This window comes from Sciurus vulgaris (assembly GCF_902686455.1).
Source record: "Sciurus vulgaris genome assembly, chromosome: 11".
NCBI lineage: Eukaryota > Metazoa > Chordata > Mammalia > Rodentia > Sciuridae > Sciurus > Sciurus vulgaris.
In genome coordinates, this window is record NC_136472.1 from 97,398,342 (window position 1) to 97,418,751 (window position 20,410).

At 36.1% G+C, this 20,410-nt stretch overlaps 1 pseudogene across 1 annotated transcript in view; it reads right to left on the reverse strand.

Moving 5' to 3' along the window:
• Window positions 1-553: 553 nt before the first annotated feature.
• Window positions 554-20,410, reverse strand: part of LOC306639898 — a 43,068-nt pseudogene continuing 23,211 nt past the window's right edge. The window contains exon 3 of the transcript in view: window positions 554-1,096. The product of the transcript in view is annotated as an uncharacterized misc_RNA (transcript). The remainder of the gene's footprint in view (window positions 1,097-20,410) is intronic.

The following is a 20,410-nucleotide window of genomic DNA, read 5'->3' on the forward strand; positions in this document are numbered from 1 at the left end:
TGTGATGAAGCTGTCCCTGTTTAGACTTTTTTCCTGATTTCTCTCACATAGCCATTAACACACATTGTCTTTTTATTTTGTTTACTCCCACTCAACTGTATGTTTCATGAGGGTCTGATACAGAAGTTACTTGATGTTATTTAATAGCTACTCAGGTCAGGCAATCCAAGGCCATCATTATGCTAAAATTAAGTTACTTCTGGAAGTTCATAGATACTTCCAGAATTGGTTTTACCTCCTACATGGGAACATTTATTCAAGAAACCAGAACAGGCTTACCGGTCTGACTCAACTCTTTCCATTCATCAATCCCTACTCACCAGTGGTGCAGAAAGGAGGATCTTTAACAAAGCATTATATGTAACACCTCTACCAAACCAAACATGAACTTTTTTTGTAGTTAAATGCAGAAAGTTAGGTATTTTTCCCACCTCTTTCCTCCTTTTACACAGCAAGTATAGCTCCCTGGCCTGGGAGTTTGGCCAATGAAGTGAATTCAGAGAAAATAACACAACCATCAATGAGAAAGAGAAGGGGTGACAAAGGAAAATAATTAGACTGTAGCCTGAATTGTGCATTCCTGTGCAAGATGCCCTGACTTGCTACAGTGGTTACAGTTGACTTCACTTGTTTTGCTGCAATTTGATGGCTATGTGACCAATTTCACCACATTTATAACACTTAACTTTGGTGCAGTATTTTTGAATGTGTCCAAATCCTCCACAAGCATAGCACTTCTGCTCATCTGCATGGTCACAGTCACAAGGCAGATGGCCTGGTTTGCTACAGTTGTAGAAGCATTGCTCTTGCTCTCTCTTGTGCCCCTGTGGCCACCTCTGCTGCAGTTACAGCAGGCATTCCCCAGAAGATCACAATCCTTGGCAAGATGACCAGACTCACCACAGTGATAACAGATGTCTAGAAGAGATGAGGAAACACTCTGGAAACCTCTATCGAAGAAAAAACCACCTCTGCCAAGGCTCCTCATTCTACCACAGCCTCCACCACTAGGGCATTCCTGGTCCCGTGGCCAGATCTTGCACACTTGAAACACTCATTGCTGCTCACAGCTGCAGTTAGATCGTCTGCATGTGAGCTGGCCCAACGGAGACTTGGTCACAGTTCTGGAGAAGGTGGCATGCACAGTAGCAGGTGTGTATTTTCAGGGTCCTTGCCTGCTGAATTAAGATCTTTAATGTCAGTAGAGTACGAAAAAATCTCTATCTAAAAAATCTGCAACTATCATTATCTAACAATTACCTATTTGTATCTGCTGTATTTTGTTTTGTGATGTTCTAGTTCACAGTACTTTTTTCTTGTATTTTTTCATTTTTTGCAATGCCAACCCTATGAGTTATATAGTGTGATTACTGTTTTTTAATAAATAAGGTAACGGACATGGGCCCATGCATAATGTACCATGTTGTTAAGTAGCTAGGATGAAAACCCATGTCTATTAACGTCCAACCCCAACCATTTTCAACATTAACATGATTCATCTTTCTATTTCTTAAACTATTCTTTGTATACTTTTATTGAGGAATAATGTACCAAATAACCCAGCAAGTTTCAGGTGTTCAATATGACAAGTTTTGCCATTTATGTATCTTGTGAAACCACTACAATCAAAGAAAACACAGGCATCACCCCAAAAAGTTCTTCATGCCCCCTTAATAATCCCTCCCTCTCTTCCTCTTGTTCTTTCTCACCTCCTCTTCCTCAAGCAACCACCGATCTGCGTTCTGTGACTAAAGATTAGTTTCTATTTTTTAAAGTTTTATGTAAATGAAATCATACAATTTATATTTTTCTTTTGTGCCTTCTTTTTAAAACTCAGTGTAATTATTTTGAAATTTATTACCATTGATTGTACTAAAAATTTCATTCCTTTTTATTAATGTAGTATTTTACTTTATGTAAATACCAGACATGGTTTACACATTCAACTGTTGATGGACATTGGGTTACTTTTAGTGTTTGGATATTAAAAATAAAGCTGCTATGAATATTTATGTACGAGTCATTGAATTCAAATATGCTTTAATTCCTCCTGTGTAAATACCTAGGACCAGAAAGACTGGATCATGCAGCAGGTGTGTAATCAATCCTTTGTAGCCATTCTGATAGGTAGTATCTCATTGTGGTTTGGATTTTTCTGATGAATAATGAAGTTAAACATCTTTCTGTGTGCCTATTTGCAATTACTGTATCTTTTCTTTTTCTGTAAAGTGTTCAAATCTTTGCCCATTTCTTTCTTAGGGTATTTATTTTCTAACAATTGATTGACTTTAAAGTATGTAAATCTAAGTCCTTTATCAGGTAAAGGACTAGCAAATATTTTTGCTAGCAAATATTTTCTACCAGTATAGGTTCTACTTTCTTCTGAGGAACAGAAGCTTTTAATTTTGACAACGTTTTATTTATCATTTATTTTACTGATTTTATTGTTGGTACATATCTGAGGCATATTTACTTAAATCAAAGTCACAAAGATTTTGTTTTTTGTTTTATTCTAAAGGTGTTACAGTTTTATGTTTTACATTTACAATTATCATCTATTTTGAGCAAATTTTTGTATTTGGTACAAGTTTTGTACCAAAGTTTATTTTTTCTATGTATATTCTAATGTTCCAGCACCCCAGTTGAAAAGGCAATACTTTCCTCATGGATTTGTTTTGTGTCTTTGGTGAAAATCAGCTGTCGATATATGTATGAGTGTATATCTGAATTTTTATTCTCTTCCATAAAATAAAAAATATTCATTTTTAAATATTTTATCTATTTTTTTAAATTTCTTTTTTTAAATTTTGATTCATTATACACAAATGGGGTACAGCTGTTGTTTCTCTGGTTGTACACAAAGTAGAGTTGCACCATTTGTGTAATCATACATGTACATAAGGTAATGACGTTTGTCTCATTCTGTTATTTTTCCTACCCCCACACCCTCTGCACCCCACTTTTTGCTCTATACAATCCATCCCTCCTCCATTCTTGCCTCCCTCTCACCCACCCATTATGTATCATCATCGGCTTATCAGTGAGATCATTCAGCCTTTGGTTTCTTGGGATTGGCTTATCTCATTTAGCATGGTATTCTCCAAATGCATCCATTTACCTGCAAAATCCATAATTTTATTCTTCTTTATGGATGAATAATATTCCATTGTGTATATATACCACAGTTTCTTTATCCATTCATCAATTGAAGGGCATCTAGGTTGGTTCCACAATCTAGCTATTGTGAATTGAGCAGCTATGAACATTGATGTGGTTGCATCACTGTAGTATGTTGATTTTAAGTCCTTTGGGTATAGACCAAGGAGTGGGATAGCTGGGTCAAATGGTGGTTCCATTCCAAGTTTTCTAAGGAATCTCCACACTGCTTTCCAGAGTGGCTGCACTAATTTTCAACCCCAGCAGCAATGTGAGTGTACCTTTTTCCCCACATCCTCAGCAACACCTATTGTTGCTTGTGTTCTTGATAATAGCCATTCTAATTGGGGTGAGATGGAATCTTAGGGTAGTTTTGATTTGCATTTCCCTTAATACTAGAGATGTTGAGCATTTTTTCATCTATCTGTTGATTGCTTGAGATCTCCTTCTGTGAATTATCTGCTCATTTCTTTAGCCCATTTATTGATTGGGTTATTTGTATTCTTGGTGTAGAGTTTTTTGAGTTCTGGAGATTAGTGCTACATCTGAAGTGTATGTGACAAAGATTTTCTTCCACTCTGTAGGCTCTCTCTTCACATTGTTAATTGTTTCCTTTGCTAAGAAAACTTTTTAGTTTGAATCTATCCCATTTATTGATTCCTGCTTTTATTTCTTGTGCTGCAAGTTAAGGAAGTCTGGTCCTAAACTGACCTGATGAAGATTTGGACCTAATTTTTCTTCTATTAGGTCCAGGGTCTCTGGTCTAATTCCAAGGTCCCTGATCCATTTTGAATTGAGTTTTGTGCAGGGTGAGAGATAGAGGTTTAGTTTCATTCTGCTGCATATGGATTTCCAGTTTTCCCAGCATCATTTGTTGAAGAGGCTATCTTTTCTCCATTTTATGTTTTTGGCCCCTTTGTCTAGTATGAGAAAACTCTGTTTATGTGGGTTTGTGTCTGTGTCCTCTATTCTGTACCATTGATCTACCTGTCTATTTTGGTGCCAATACCTTGCCATTTTTGTTACTATTGCTGTACAGTATAGTTGAAGTTCTGGTATTGTGATACCCCTTGCTTCACTCTTCCTGCTAAGGATTCCTTTAGTTATTCTGAGTCTCTTAGTCTTCCAAATGAATTTCATGATTGCTTGCTCTATATCTATGAGGTACATCATTGGAATTTTAATTGGAATTGCATTGAATTTGTATAGCACTTTTGGTAGTATGGTCATTTTGACAATATTAATTCTGCCCATCCAAGAACATGGGAGATCTTTCCATCTTCTAAGATTTTCTTTAATTTCCTTCTTTAGTGTTCTGTAGTTTTCACTATAGACATCTTTCTCCTTTTTTGTTAGATTGATCCCCAAATATTTTTTGAGGCCATTGTGAATGGGGTAGTTTTCTTAATTTTTCTTTCAGAGGATTCATTACTTATGAATAAAAATGCATTAGATTTATGAGTGTTGATTTTATATCCTGCTACTTTGCTGAATTCATTTATGAGTTCTAAAAGTTTTCCGGTAGAATGTCCTGGTTTCTCTAAATATATAATCATGTCATCAGCAAATAGGGATAGTTCGAGTTCTTCTTTTCCTATTCGTATCCCTTTAATTTCTTTGTTCTGTCTAATTGCTCTGGCTAGAGTTTCAAGGCAATGTTGAATAGAAGTGGTGAAAGAGGGCATCCCTGCCTTGTTCCAGTTTTTAGGGGGAATGCTTTCAGTTTTTCACCATTTAGAATGATATTGGCCATGGGCTTAGCATAGATGGCCTTTACAATGTTAAGGAATTTCCCACTATTCCTATTTTTTCTAGTGTTTTGAGCATGAAGAGGTGCTGTATTTTATCAAATGCTTTTTCTGCATCTATTAAAATAATCATGTGATTCTTAACTTTAAGTCTGTTGATGTGGTGAATTACATTTATGGATTTCCGGATGTTGAACAAACCTTGTATTCCTGAAATGAAGCCCACTTGATCATGGTGCGCTATCTTTTTAATATGTTTTTTTGTATGTGATTTGTAAAATTTTGTTAACAATTTTTGCATGTGTGTTAATTAGGGATATTGGTCTGAAATTTTCTTTCCTTGCTGTGTCTTTGTCTGGTTTTGGTATCAGGGTAATATTAGATTCATAGAATAAGTTTGGAAGGGTCCCCTCTGCTTCTATTTCATGGAATACTTTGAGGAGTATTGGAATGAGCTCTTCTTTGAAGATCTTGTAGAACTCAACTGAGAATCCATCTGGTCCCAGACTTTTCTTTGTTGGTAGACTTTTGATGACTTCTTCTATTTCATGCTTGAAATTGATTGATATAAATTGTGTATGTCCTCCTGATTCAGTTTGGGTGGATCATATGTCTCTAGAAACCTGTTGACGTCTTCAAGATTTTCTGTTTTGTTGGAGTATGGATTTTCAAAATAGTTTCTAATTATTTTTTGTTTTTCAATTGTGTCTGTCATGATATTTCCTTTTTCATCCCAAAATTTTAGTAATTTGAGGTTTCTCTCTCCTTTTCTTCGTTAGTGTGTGTTTATCAATTTTGTTTACTTTTTGTCAATTTTTTCAATTGTTTCTTTTGTTCAATTTCATTGACTTCAGCTCTGATTTTAACTATTTCCTGTCTTCTACTAATTTTGGTGTTGATCTGTTTTTCTTTTTCTAGGGCTTTGAGCTGTAGTGTTAGGTCATTTATTTGTTGACTTTTCCTTCTTTAATTGAATGTGTTCCATGCAATGAATTTTCCTCTTAGTACTGCTGCATAGTGTCCCAGAGATTTTGATATGTTGTATCTTTGTTCAGGTTTACCTCTAAGAATTTTTTTGTTTCCCCTGCCCCGCCCCCCGTTGTCTTCTGTTATCCATGCATCATTTAATAGCATATTATTTAATCTCCAAGTATTGGAGTAGTTTCTGTTTTTTATTTTGCCATTTATTTCTAATTTAATTCCATTATGATCTGATAGAATACAAGGTAATATCTCTATCTTTTTGCATTATCTAAGAGTAGCTTTGTGGCATAACTTGTGATCTGTTTTAGAGAAGGATCCATGTGCTGCTGAGAAGAAAGTGTATTCGCTCATTGATGGATGAAATATTCTATACATGTCTGTTAAGTCTAAATTATTGATTGTGTTATTGAGATCTATGGTTTCTTTGTTCAATTTTTGTTTGAAAGATCTGTCCAGTGGTGAGAGAGTTATGTTAAAGTTACCTAGTATTATTGTGTTGTGGTCTATTTGGTTCCTGGAATTGAGAAGAATTTGTTTGACATACATGTATTAGCCATTGTTTGGGCATAAATATTTATGATTGTTATGTCTTGCTGATTTATGGTTCCCTTAAGCAGTATGAAATGTCCTTCCTTATCCCTTCTAACTAATTTTAGCCTGACGTCTGCTTTATCTGATATGAGGATGGATACCCCTGCTTTTTTACAGAGTCCATGTGTGCAGTATGTTTTTTCCCATCCTTTCACCTTTTGTCTATGGGTATCTCTTTCTATGAGATGAGTCTCCTGAAGGCAGCATATTATTGGCTCTTTCTTTTTAATCCAATCTGCCAGTCTATGTCTTTTGATTGATGAGTTCAGGCCATTAACATTCAGGGTTATTATTGATATATGATTTGCATTCCTGGTCATTTTGTCTTAATTTTGGTTTTTAACTTGACTTGGTTTCTCCTTTATTTAGCTGTTCCTTTAGGGTAGTTCCTCTCTTTGCTGACTTACATCATTGTTTTTTATTTCTTCCTCATGGAATATTTTGGTGAGAATGTTCTGTAGTGCTGGTTTTCTATTTGTAAATCCTTTTAGCTTTTGTTTATCATGGAAGGATTTAATTTCAACGTCAATTCTGAAGGTAAGTTTTGCTGGGTATAAGATTCTTGTTTGACATCCATTTTCTTTCAGAACTTGAAAAATGTTGTTCCAGGCCCTTCTAGCTTTTAGAGTCTGGGCTGAGAAATCTGCTGATATCTGTATTGGTTTCCCCCGAATGTAATCTGATTTTTTTCTCTTGCAACCTTTAAAATTTTATCTTTATTTTGTATGTTAGGTATTTTCATTATAATGTGCCTTGGTGTAAATCTGTTGTAATTTTGTATGTTTGGTGTCCCTGTGAGCCTCTTGTATTTGATTTTCCATTTCATTCTTCAGATTTGGAAAATTTTCTGATATTATTTCATTGAATAGATTGTCCATTCCTTTGCTTTGTATCTCTGTGCCTTCCTCAATCCCAATAATTCTTAAATTTTGTCTTTTCATGATATCCCATAATTCTTGGAGATTCTGTTCATGATTTCTTACCATTTTCTCTCTTTGTTCAACTTTGTTTTCAAGATTAAATATTTTGTCTTTAATGTCTGAGGTTCTGTCTTCCAGGTGATCTAGCCTATTGGTTATGCTTTCTATTGAGGTTTTAATTTGGTTCATTGTTTCCTTCATTTCCAGGATTTCTGTTTGTTTGTTTTTTTTCAGAATCTCAATCTCTTTATTAAAATGATCTTTTGCTTCCTGCATTTGCTCTTTTAACTGTTGATTGGTGTGATCATTCAATGCCTGCATTTGCTCTCTTATCTCATCATTTATTTCTCTGATCATTTAATTATGTACATTCTAAACTCCCTCTCTGACATTTCTTCTGCCATGCTGCAATCAGATTTTATTGATGTAGCACTTAGGTTTTATTGGGACACTTTCTTCCCTTGTTTTCTCATATTGTTCATGTATATTCCCCTCTAGTAGTGCAAAACTATGGTATTGCAGTTTCCTCCCTGTAGACTTATAGTGTCCTGCAGGTTTCCAATACCTGACCTTGAAGTGAGAGATCAATATTAGCAGCACACCAAATAAACCATAAGCATCCTTAACTCAAAATAGCCTCTTTTAAGATATTAACCATATTGTCTTAATAAATAGAGATTATGAGTTCAATTATTATCTACAACTTAGCCAATAAGTTTGTAATAAGGACCACAATTTCTAATGGTGGACAAAGAGGATGAGGGGGGTGTAGGATACAACATTAATGAGATAAGAAGTGTGTCTATAGAGGTACTATGTCATAGAAGTAGTGAAAGCGGAATTAAAAGAAATTGGTTGTTACCATGTGAAAAGGGAGAAAGTCTCCAAGAAGACAGATAAGATGAAAATAGAGAGGATGAGAAAAATGTTAATATAAGAAAAGTAGGAATAATAGTAGGTATAACAGGAGTAATCATAATATTACCACTAATAAAAAAATCTACAATAAAACTATTCGGTACTGTTCAAACCTCCTAGTCTTCAGTAGCCTGATGTCTGGGAGGAACTTGATAATGCAGTGACCAAGAAGGGTGCTGCCCCTCTAGGGATGGTGGCCTCCAGGTGGGGTATAATTCCTGCTGGTGGGCAGAGGAGCCTCCAGGTGTTGACAGATGGTTAACTGTAGCTCGGGTGCTAGATGCAGGCTGGGGCCGGGTTGAGCTGGGCCTGGTTCTCTGGGCTGGGATTCCCTTGTGCAGCAGTGCTGTGCTGGGCCTCTGGGCCAGCCTCCCTGGCATGGAAGTCTCTGGGTCTCTGGGTCTGCCTCCCCAGTATGGAAGTCTCACATGGTGGTGCTGGGCTGGGCCTGGGTGTCTGGGCCAGTGTCCCCCTAGTTTTTTAATCTTTATGTCAATACCACTCTGTCTTGATTACTGGAACTTTATTATAAATGTTGAGAATATGGAATGTTCTTTTTCAAACTTAATTTGACTAGCCCTTCTTTTGCATTTCATATTAATTTTGGAGTCAAATTTCTTTTATTTTCCTTTTTTCAAATTTTAAATTCAAATACCAAAGGTCTTTTTGGTATTTTGATTGGGATTGTATCAAACCTATAGATCAGCTTGAGGAGAACTCACATCTGAACGATATTGAAGCAAAAATGCAATAACTGCATTGGATGTAGACTTCAGTGTAATGTTGAACAGAATTGAAGAGGCCAGATATCTTTGTTCCTGATCCTAGAGGAGATAACACTTAGTTTTTCACCATTAAGTTCTTTGGGTATTGCTGTTGTGACCTTTTCCTAGTCCTTTGCCTGAGGAGAATAGGGTTTTCTTAGGGCTTTCATTGTCTGACTATTGGTGTTTACAGATTGTTTGCTTCTTTGGCATCTACTCTGGACATGTGAAGTAAGAAGAGAAACCAGAGAGGGCCGGTGATGTGCCTCAGTGGTAGAGTCCTAATTTAGTGTACACAGGATTCTGGCATGTTGCTCCAGTGTCTTCTCATATTTTTTTTTTTCAAACAGGAAATCTGTGATGATCTGGATTTTATTCCTTTGTATAACAAGTCTTATTTTTTTTCAATCTTTGACTGATTTTCAGATTTTATCTTTATGACTATTTTTGAGAAGTCTGGTTATGATGGCCCTTGGGCAGAGTTTGTGTCCTGTGTGCTTGGGGGTTATTGAACTTATAGTCTGTTTGCATCAAACATGAGAAAAATTGGCCATTGCATCTTTGAATATTTTTCCTTCCTCTCCCTTCAGTGGTTTACGATTATGTAATGTTATGCTTACAAAAGTTTCTGATGGCTTGCTGTGCTCCTTCTCTTTGTTAATTTTTTTCTGTTTAAGTTTTCAAAAATATCTACTTCTGCTACTTCAAGTTCATTAATCCTTTGCTCTGAAAGCATTTGTCATTATTCTCCTCCAGTGTATTTTTCTCACCCAGTGTATTTTTCATTTTAGACATATAGTTTTCATCCCTAGAAGCATAGTTTGTAATTTTTTTTATTTTCCATGCTACTTAACTCTTGAACATTTGTAATACATTTATTTGGAGCTGTTTAATGTCCTTGCTTACTACTTTTAACATCTGTACTGGTTCTGGGCTATCTGGATTGATGGATTTAGCTTTTCTTCATGATTTTTATTTTCCTTTTGTCTTTGTACATCTACAAATTTTAATTGGTCCCCAGCACTTTGAATTTTATCTTGTTGATTACTGCATATTTTTGTATTGCTATAAATATTCCTGAGCTTTGCTCCAGATGCAGTTAAGTCACTTGGAAATAATTGATCTTTTTGCTCTTGCTTTAAAATATTTTAGGTAGGCTCAGAGCAGTGAGTGTCTAGCACTAATTATGTATACTACTGGGGAAACACACTTCTGTTACTCTACCCAATGCTGCATGAGATAAGAGGTTTTCCAGTCTTGCTAGTGGGACAGGCATAATTTCTGTCCTCATGCTCATGCTCAGTACGATCACTTATAATCCTTTTGGGTCCTGTTTTTTCCCCCTCTGCTGCCTTGGGTGGTAGACATGCATGAGTCTATTAAGACTTTGCCTGATGCTCAGGGGGAAACTGAGAGGACTTCTCAAGTTCTCTATGCAGCTTTCTCCTACTTCCCTGTCTTTCCAATTTCTTCTGCCATGGTGTCTCCAGCTTCTCAGATTAATCTCAACTCTCAGAGTCCACCAAGCTCTTCCCAGGTTCCCCCTTTCTCTGTTGCATCCTAGAAATTATCTCAACGAGGTCAGCTGTGAGGTTCACCTCATTTGTTCCCAGGCTCTGTACTTCACTGCCTGACATTCAGTATTTAATATCATTGTTCCATATATTTTGTCAAGTTACTAAGTAATAAGGACTACGTTTAGTTCCTATTACTTAATAGTTACTTATTAGTTCCTGTTACTTAATCTTAACCGAAAGTAGAAGTCTTTATTCATTTGTTTTCATCTCTTTCAACTCAGAAGATCTTTACTAAATTAGAAAAGTACCCTCCTTTGTTTTGCCCTTTGCTAATTTCTATATTCAAACAACTTTCTGTCCATAGGCTTCTCTTGTCTTGGAACAAGAACAACTCTTACCTTTTGTAATTTGCAACCCTGCGGGTAATGCAATTTCCAACAGATAATATTCACTCCATAAATGTTTGATTGGGTAAATGAATAAATTAATAAATATGTAAAATGCCAGGCATAATGAGAGAAGGAGAAGCATAAAAGGTGTTTATGTAACACATACACATCATTTGTTTTATGCAGTACAGTTTAAATAAATGTGAATAGAGGAATTCACAAAGGAAATACAAGTCTTGCACAAAGTGCTAGTGCTTGCTTAGAAGGGAGGAGGGTAACTGAGCCTGCCACAAAGAAAGAGTATATTGTAGGCCAAAGTTCTGAGGATCATCTCCTAGATGTTCCACATGCTAAGGGGTGGAGGTGTGCTGTACATATCTTCAAGTCCATCCTTGTTCCATTTCTGTCTTAGTTCATGTCATCTTTCCCTCCATTTCCTTCACTCTCTCCCTTCATGTCTGTTATTACATGTTCTGTATTTATGGAAAAATAAATTCATTAGCCAAATAATTGTGTTGATGGAGTTTGGTGGGGACTGCACTGATTTAGTATGAATCTAACAAGAGCAGAGATGCTGTCTATAATCACAAAATTGGGCCAGATAATTTCTAAGGTCCCTTCTAGTTCTTTACCTCTCTTTACCAGGGAGATCCCAGGGGACATGACCAATCCTCTGAATCACAAGAGGGTGTTCTGTTTCATTTACTATTTACCACTTATAGCAGCATGATTTCTATTTCTCTTAATATGGTATTCCTCCAAAACATTACTTGAATTAAAGATGTTTCTAGCTTAGAAACAATTCACATTTTAAAGGCTCTATTTGTTACTTTTCAAATGTTGATTTTCCATGACCACAAACTCAGGCCTTATTGAAAATAAATAAATCTTAGGGGCAAAATCATATTACAAAAATAATAATTGTACATATGAAGGCTTGTGGTCATTTCTCTCAATTAATATAGTAGTCTTCCCAGAAAACAAAATAAAACAAACCACAAAAATCACTGCCTTTTTGAAGTTAATTCTTCTCTGAAAACCACAATGGGTCAGGACACCCTTGTGTATTTTTATACCTGCCCATCTTGATATGTGTCTAATATTTTCCCTTGCCTTTAATTCTGTAAACATTCTAACCCGAGTGAGTGCTTATTTTTGATCCAATCAAATCTGTGGCACACCTGTTTTTGTGGATGAAAAGCGAGTGAGTCATTTGGGAAGAGGGCAGTCACATTAACCCTTGGAAGACATGGAGGATAATTTATGAAATTGAGTTTTTGAGGATATAACATGATGCCCTCATGACTAAAAAGAACTCATGAACTTCCTGAAAGAGGTCATCTCATTCTCACTAAGGGGATGCAGACCCATTGCCAAAATTATCTCTCGGGTCAGTACTGTGAAGTTTAGGAAAGTAGTTTCAACAAGCTCTAAGCAATGCCATCCAGAATGTTCATTCTCTGGCTCTTCCTAGGTATCTTCAAAAGAGCCCAGTTGAGCATGTTTGTACATGTTCTGCCTCATGTTAGGAATGCACGTTTTTCTCTGATGTAGCTGCAGTGTTTTAGGGATACAATTCTGAGGAATAACAGAGCCAGTATTTCTCCATTGAATTGTGTTCTTCGATTTTCAGTGGAAACAAGATTCTTCTTTTTGTCACCGAGTTCTTTCTCTATCTGTGCTCTGAAAAGGGAGAAAAGCATAAAAATGAATGATAAAAGCCAGCCCTCTGATGGACCAGGGCAAAGAGAACACATGTCAGGATGGCATTTCATAATGATAAGGAAAAAGCAATTTGCTCGTCTAGGTGAGTGCTTTATCCTCTGGGCGTGTGTAACCTGAAGAAGGTAAATTACTTTTTCCTGGTACCACTTGGTATCCAAGAGGAGGCAATTTACCTCATAATGTCAAGACACCCTGCTGCTAGGAAAGTGGTTATATCCCTGGCTTGCTACAAGGAGAGTACTTGGCTCACAGTCAAGCTGATCCCTTTGTAAATCATCCAATCCAAGGCTGAGATATTTCAGAACATACCAGCAAGTGTACAAACGAATAGGTGCTGTTATTTTTTTTTTTTTTTTAAGGGGGTGGCTGGGAGTATATTTTTTAGCTCCTCCATTGGTTGTGATGTAACTGTGCTGTTTCCTTAGAAACAGAGTTGGGTTTTTTAAATTCTAAAATGCTGAAAAGGAAACTTCTTACAGACTATAGTACTATAATTCTGTTTCACTTATGCCTAGGATCTGGATGCTGAGGGAGTGACTTCCTCTTCTTGTTTCAAGGTCTCATATCTGGAAAACGGTGTTTGGTTAGTTGGAGATCCCATAGAGAGTCTGGCTCTTTAAGAAGTTTTCAACTCATTAGAAATTAACTGTAATGGTAGATCATTATAAACAGAATGGCTTTATTTGAACTTCTTTAAGACAAGAAAAATTATCACTGGGCTGGACGTACATTATTTTTGCTATGATTTGGAGAAAGAACTTTAGGGAGATAACTTCCTCGATGTAAATATTTTATGTTTAGGCATCTTTAAGCAGTTCATCACAATGAAGAAAATCACTCACCTGAGTACCTAAAACTCAGCTTTGGCACATCTGTCTTTCATAAACTGATAAGACTACACTGTCTTATTCCCCACCCCCTGGGACCTACAAAACTCAAGGGGAATACTATTGTATATGAGGTTAAAAATGGTCATAACAGTATTAATTCATTTGTTCATTCACTCAGTATTTATTGGGAACCCAACACAAACCAGATATTGTACTAGACGCTGGAGTTATAACAGAAAAACACAAATACAGTCCTAATGCTCACAAGTATCCTGGGGCTTTTAGCCTGTCTGGTACATGAACTTTAAGCAGCAAATCACACAACTAATTAGAATTGTTATAATTCCTACAAAGAATAGGTAGAAATGCTACATGAATATGGGCAGGAAGCATAACTAAATCTGGGTAATAAGGTGTCAAGGAAAAATTTTATTTTTAATTGGGAAACAAATATTGAGCAGAAATTATAAGGATGAGACAGGAGATGAGAATTCCTTATAGAGAAATGAACTTGAGTAGGGGTACTATCTTGTATAGTACTAACTTGGGTAGTGAAGTGGTCCAGGATTTAGAAAGGAATCAATGTGGTATAGGAAATCAAGAATGAACTTCATTTATTTGATTTTTTAATAAACATGTACATAGCGTTTACTCTGTGGTAGGAACAACTGTAAAGACTTTGCAAATATTAATTCATTGAATACTCATAACAATCCTACAGGCTATGTACTGTTGTTATCCTCATCTTAGAGCTTTAGGAACTACAGGACAAAGAGTTTTTATAGTGAGAGTAGGGAACATATTAAGGGACTTAAAAGCCAGGTGAAATTTTTAAGTTTGTCTGAAAAGCCATAGAAATTTATAAAAATGGTTTTAAACAGTCAACACCTCTGTCAGACTTATAATTTAGCTAGATATCTCTGACTAATGTCTGAAGAAGGAGACTGGTAGGTAGGAAGTTTAGCAGAAATAGATGAGAAAATCAGGTCAGAGGCTTGTGGTACTTCGAGGGGAGCAATGATGTCACTAGGCAATGCAAAGAGATGGAAGTATTCAAGAAACATTTCAGGAATTGAACAATAGGACCTGGAAATGGCATAGATGTGATCTGGGGAAGGGAAGACAAGGTCAGGGATGATTTTTATGTTCTCTTTTATAAATAAATAGATAAGGGGCCATTTACTGGATTTGGGAACACAGACAAAGAAGCATGTTTGGGTAGTAGTGGGCAGAGAAGAACCACAAATAATATTTCAGCCACAATGCATTTGATGTTCCCATGATGTATTAGTATAGAGATGTCCAGTAAATATTTGGGTTTGGGAGAATGAAACTCAGAAGCAAGTTCTTAGAAAAGTACAGAGATTTCAGAAACTGCTTGACATTTATTTATCAAAATTTTAACATGCTTCTTTTCTCTTTAGACTCTAATGAAGATACAATGATATAATGGAGTTAATATTTTTTAAATTACTAATATAATAATATGCTCCACAAAAATAGAGTTTTGAGACCATGGAGAGACTTTATACAGATGACAGCACTAGAGATATTTATGCCATCTCTATATAGTTGGTTTGGGGAAAATCTTTAGGATGGAATGAGGCAGGAGAGAAGCTAGGTGACAACCAAAAGATTCCTATTTGTGGGTTTTATTGTTGTTGTTTGTAATGGGGTCTTGCTAAGTTGCCAAGGATGTCCTCAAACTCAAAATCCTGCTGCCTCGGTCACCCAAGTAGCCATGCCTGGCTTAATTTGTGGTCTTTTAATAACCACACTTACGTTAACGGCTTATATTTGGAGTTTCCAAATACTGTAACAAAATTTTAAGGAATATCTCCTTTATCCTCATATTGAATCTTTGAGAACCTCAATCTCTAACATATTTTTCTAAACCCCATACTAAGGGCCTCTTCATAAATATCAAGATTTAGAGGAGTGATGAGCTATTCCACTTTATACGTTTTATGCATTTCTAATTGTGAGGCATGGTTTGCTGGGTCAGATTCAAACTGAAGAGCAATGTAGTTCATTTTTTTTTATCATGTCAAGCTAGAGTGAAGCATCAAGTGAATGGATGCCTAGAAAAAGTAATTCCACCTAAATTTGCTGTGTGATAAGTTGTTCCCTTGCAATTTATGGCATCTAATAGAATTTTCAGGAAAAAAAAAAAAAAAAGAAATTTTGAAGGCTCATAGTTCCCTTGATTTATAACATTCTCTCCAGGTAATTGCTTCCTGCTTTTCTGTATCATCCAATAATTTTGATTTTTCCTAAATCTACCTCAAGTTTTCTTTTTATTTTCTCTTCTTGGTTCATTAATGGGTATATAATATTTTCTTGGCATTGGAACTAAAGAAATCTGTTAAGAAAATAAGTGTATATATGGGTATATGCATGGATATGTGTATGTGTGCATATATATATATGAGTCTATCACAAATTCATTTATAAAATGATGATAACTCAATTTAGCCATTTTTCAAAGTATATGTACTTTAAAATGTATTATACATGATAAATATACATAATTTTGTCAATTAAAATAAATAATTTTAAAAAATGGTAATAGAATAACTTTGCTTTCATTTAATGAACTTCATTCTTTTAATCAGCATGGAGTGTGAGAGCAGGTTCTCAGGGTTTTGAATATGTTCTCTGTGCTATGTACTTGGTAGGCAGAAGGCTACCAGGTACTCCATTCAGATACCTTCTTGGGCATCAGTTTCCTCAAGAGTTTCAGCAAGAGGGTCTGCAAAGTTCCTTCTAATTCTAATAGTCTGATTTTTTTTCCTGAGCAAAAACATAGTTTATCATAAAATTAAAATAAGAAAATCAGCTTAATGTCCTATTCACATGTATGATTGCATGAAGAGTGTAACTCTGCATCATATACAGCCAGAGAATGAGAAGTTGTGCTCCATTTGTGTACAATGAGTTGAAATGTATTCTGCTGTCATGTATAACTATTTAGAACACATTTTACAAAAAGAAAATCTGCTTTTATGAAGAGTAACTTCTTTGAAGATTTTCCCAGAAAGGGCTGCCAATATGAGCTTGTGAGATAAAATAGATTATTGGAAAAAATTGTCAGATTTTTTATAACAAAAGTTCACAGAGGCTATTAACATGTTTATATGTTATATAAACATATAACATTAACATGTTTATATGTTATATTACTTTCTCACATTCAAAAATAATAATTGAGGCCAAGATGGATAGGAATGCATTTCCTCCCCTAGGCATTTTAGGTAACTTAAAATAAGTTGCCTAAAGGTAAAAAGTAGAACCAGGAACCATACTTCAAGTTCTAGGATTCACAGAAATCAAAGAATAAATTTATCTTGAGATGGAACATATGAACAGGAATTCTAATGGATGTCATACTACTCAACTTCAAAGTACAGTTTACAGAGTTTCATTAATTTTCTTTTGCTATTTCTGTATCATTGGTTCTAAAAAATATTTTGTTACTGTCTCCAGACAGTATTTAGAATTTTCAAAGAATTGTAATAAGAAAGAAAAGATCAATTCAAAGGTAAATGTCTGTTGTGGCCTAAACGGGAGTGATAATAAGAACACAATCTGAATTAGGGGTGTAGTTCAGTGATAGAAGACATGCCTAGCATGGCCAAACCTGGGTTTGATCCCTAATACTGAAATAAATTAAAAAGTGAAAGAAAGAAAAAAGAATATAATTTATTCCATATAAAAGATGTGAACTTATTCTCACAAAACATGCAGACAAATTGAACCAGTGAAAGAAAATGACCTAACAGAAAGATGTCAGGAAATGGTCAAAATGAGCTCTGTGAAAATGGAAAAAAATACACTGAATAGCAGTATTTTGTCCTTGGGCAGAAATTTGTTCTAAGGCAGCTTCTTGACATCAAATTCGGCATGAAGATGGGAATGTTAGTTCATCCTGTATAGGGTCTAGACAGGACAGGCTCTAGACAAGACTGGCTCTAGTCAGAACATGCTATAGGAGACAGGTCAGACTCTAGATGTTTTAAAGCACATGTACTCATTATTAAAAAAAGATTTAAGTACATAATATTATAAAGAGAGTAAAAATCTGTTAAAATGCCACATCAGACAGTCAATTCCTTTAACATTTGGCATATTACTCTCCAGTGTTGGAAGGGTAAACCTTAGAGGAGGACTAACAATTCTGAGAAGAGGAAGGAAGAAAGTTAGGATGGATTTGGAAGTGAGTTCAAGGTAAGCCAAGAAGGACTCCTGTTCACCCTGGAAAATAGGAAGCAAGTCATCTGTTGTCTCACTGTCATTTTCTGAGTGACATTTTAAACCATTGCTAAATTGTAAGATTCTCAAGGGCTGAAGTTGTGCCATTTCCAACTTTGATCCCCCAAGGATGAGTGGCTGGTACACAATAGGTTCTCAATAAATATTTGTTGAATGATCAAAGGCAAGTAAGTGACATTAAAACAGATTCAGTCACAAAGAAGAGAAGGAACTGGACTTTGGTGGAATTCCAAATGAGAGTGCACAAAGATCTGTAAAAGTGCTTGGGAATTAGGGGAGGATAACACAGGGTAGACCCACGCCTGAGTTTGCAAATGGCAGTAGGACAGAATGATAGTGACCTCTCCCTTGTGCTTCATTAATCTCCAACAAGGATCTAATTGGAAAGAGTAAAACAGTCACATGCAAGTGGAAACCAAACAAGAGAGCACCTATTTAAATGTCTGGGGAAAAGATACAAATGTTGAAGTCTTGGAAGAATCACAGAAAAGAGGAATGGCAGACTTTTAGAGAATGATAAAATGTGAAAACAGTAGCTTGGAAGAAGTGAATTCTAAGCATCATGGACTAGATGCCAAGCATGACAATATTCAGCAAAATTCTAGAATGGATGATTAGGCAAAGCCAGACTGACTTAGCTGAATGCTGGCTCCCCTACAAACCAGCTGTACAGCTTTCAGTAAGTTATATAACCTGCCTCCATTCAGTTCCTTTAGCTGTAAAATTGGAATACTGGTAGAATCTGTCCTATAAGGACACTATGATTACATCTTCTAAGGCATTAAATCCTCTTTTAGCCTGATAGTCACTGCTCTATAAGAGTAAGTATTATTGTTATTACTGTTTTTACTAACACTTAAAAAGGAAAAATGATTATCACCAGGGGAAATCTCCACTAAGAATAAATCATGCCTTACAAACACATGTACTTGGTTTGGGGTTGCTTATTCAAGGGTATATCATAGGTATGTTTGAATGATGGTGAAGCCCTTTAAGGCTCTCTTCATGAGGATAATGATGACATCTTTGTGTGAGAGAAGTGTAAGTAGGAGAACATGACACTATTAAGATGGCAAATGATCTAGCATAACCTCCACTCCTGAAAGTTATACTGGAAGATGTTCCAGTCAAGATCTTTTCTTATTTTATAAACAATTTTATCATAATGAAATCTCCAAAATTAAATTTTAGAGTTTACAATGATATGAAGGAATTCCCAGTCCAAACGGTCATAATATAGCTGAAAATTTGAGGCTAAGAAGTCCAATAAATTGCTCAAAGACACACAGCTGGTGTATAATAGCCGAGACTTATCTCACATATTTTGGATATCATATGGATCTGAAGCTACTTTCTGGTTAAAGGAAAGTCATTTATAGACCATATTGTTCCTTCCTCTAGGAACTATCCCAAAGTAGCTATTTCCTCACTACTTAGTAGTGCAAGCCACAGTGTTGTAATCCTGGCTGGCCATGGTGGTGCAGAGGGACCCTGCCGTTTTTAGTGTAGGCCCTGCCTGGGCTCCAGTGGTATTCCCTGAGGGATGCAGGCAATTTTATTGAAGTCACACAAAAGTTTACATTGAGGGGCAGAATGAGTTGCAAACTTGTGATCACTTTTTTTTTTAAGTTTAAATGTGTGTAGATTATACAAGTTTCTTTGATTTGAAAGAGACCAAATCTTTCTTCCCCTTGAAGTCATTTGAGTTACAATTCCCTGGTGCAGCACCCCAAAGGCGCTACACATGGATGTGCCCTCATCTGCAGACTCCCCTGCACTTCCACCCTTTCTCAGTTTCAACCTTTGCCCTGTCAGTTTTCTTTCCCTTACAAACTTTTCTCAGAAAGCCCCAGTCCTCTTCACACTCAAGCTACTTCTTTCCCTACTGGATTCTGAAAATACTGTGGCTTCAGACCCGTGCCATGTGTGACTACTTTTGAGGAAGGGTGTGGGTTTTGGTCTCAGTGATTGGGGTTTTGAGAAGAAATGAGGAATTCTATGGCTAGTGGTAGGGGCATGAAAGAGTGAGAAGGCTTCAACCCTGAGCTACAACTCTCCTTTTCCTCCATTTTACAAAAATCAAACACATTTCACTGCGATATGAATTATTTCCCTTCTGAAATTCACATCCATTCTGAATGAGAAACTTGTATTTTTCAAGTTAATCTAATGTTGACAGACCTTCTTGAGATATAATACCACTGGTCTTTTAGTGTTAAGAGTGAACAGCATTAATTATATTTGTGAATGGCCCCAGGCCCAAACTGCTTTGCTTTAACCTTACATTGAGCTCTGGATGGCAGGAAATGATGAAAAAAAAATTGGCTCACACCTACTCCAGCATATTGACTTATTAAAAACTCCAGAAACATTTATCCAATGCCAATTGTGCTCTGGGCACTGTCATTTGTTTCTCCATTCCCAGTGTCTGAGACAGAACTTCTGCTCCAGAGGAGATAACAACATTTCTGTGGTTTTTTTGTTTTATGAAATCCAATGAAGAAGAATGTCAACAAGAGCTGGAAGAGTCTGGGAAAGGTTCATGAATCATCTGAGGACTTAGGTGGACTCCATGGGATGTGGGCGCAGAAGAGAT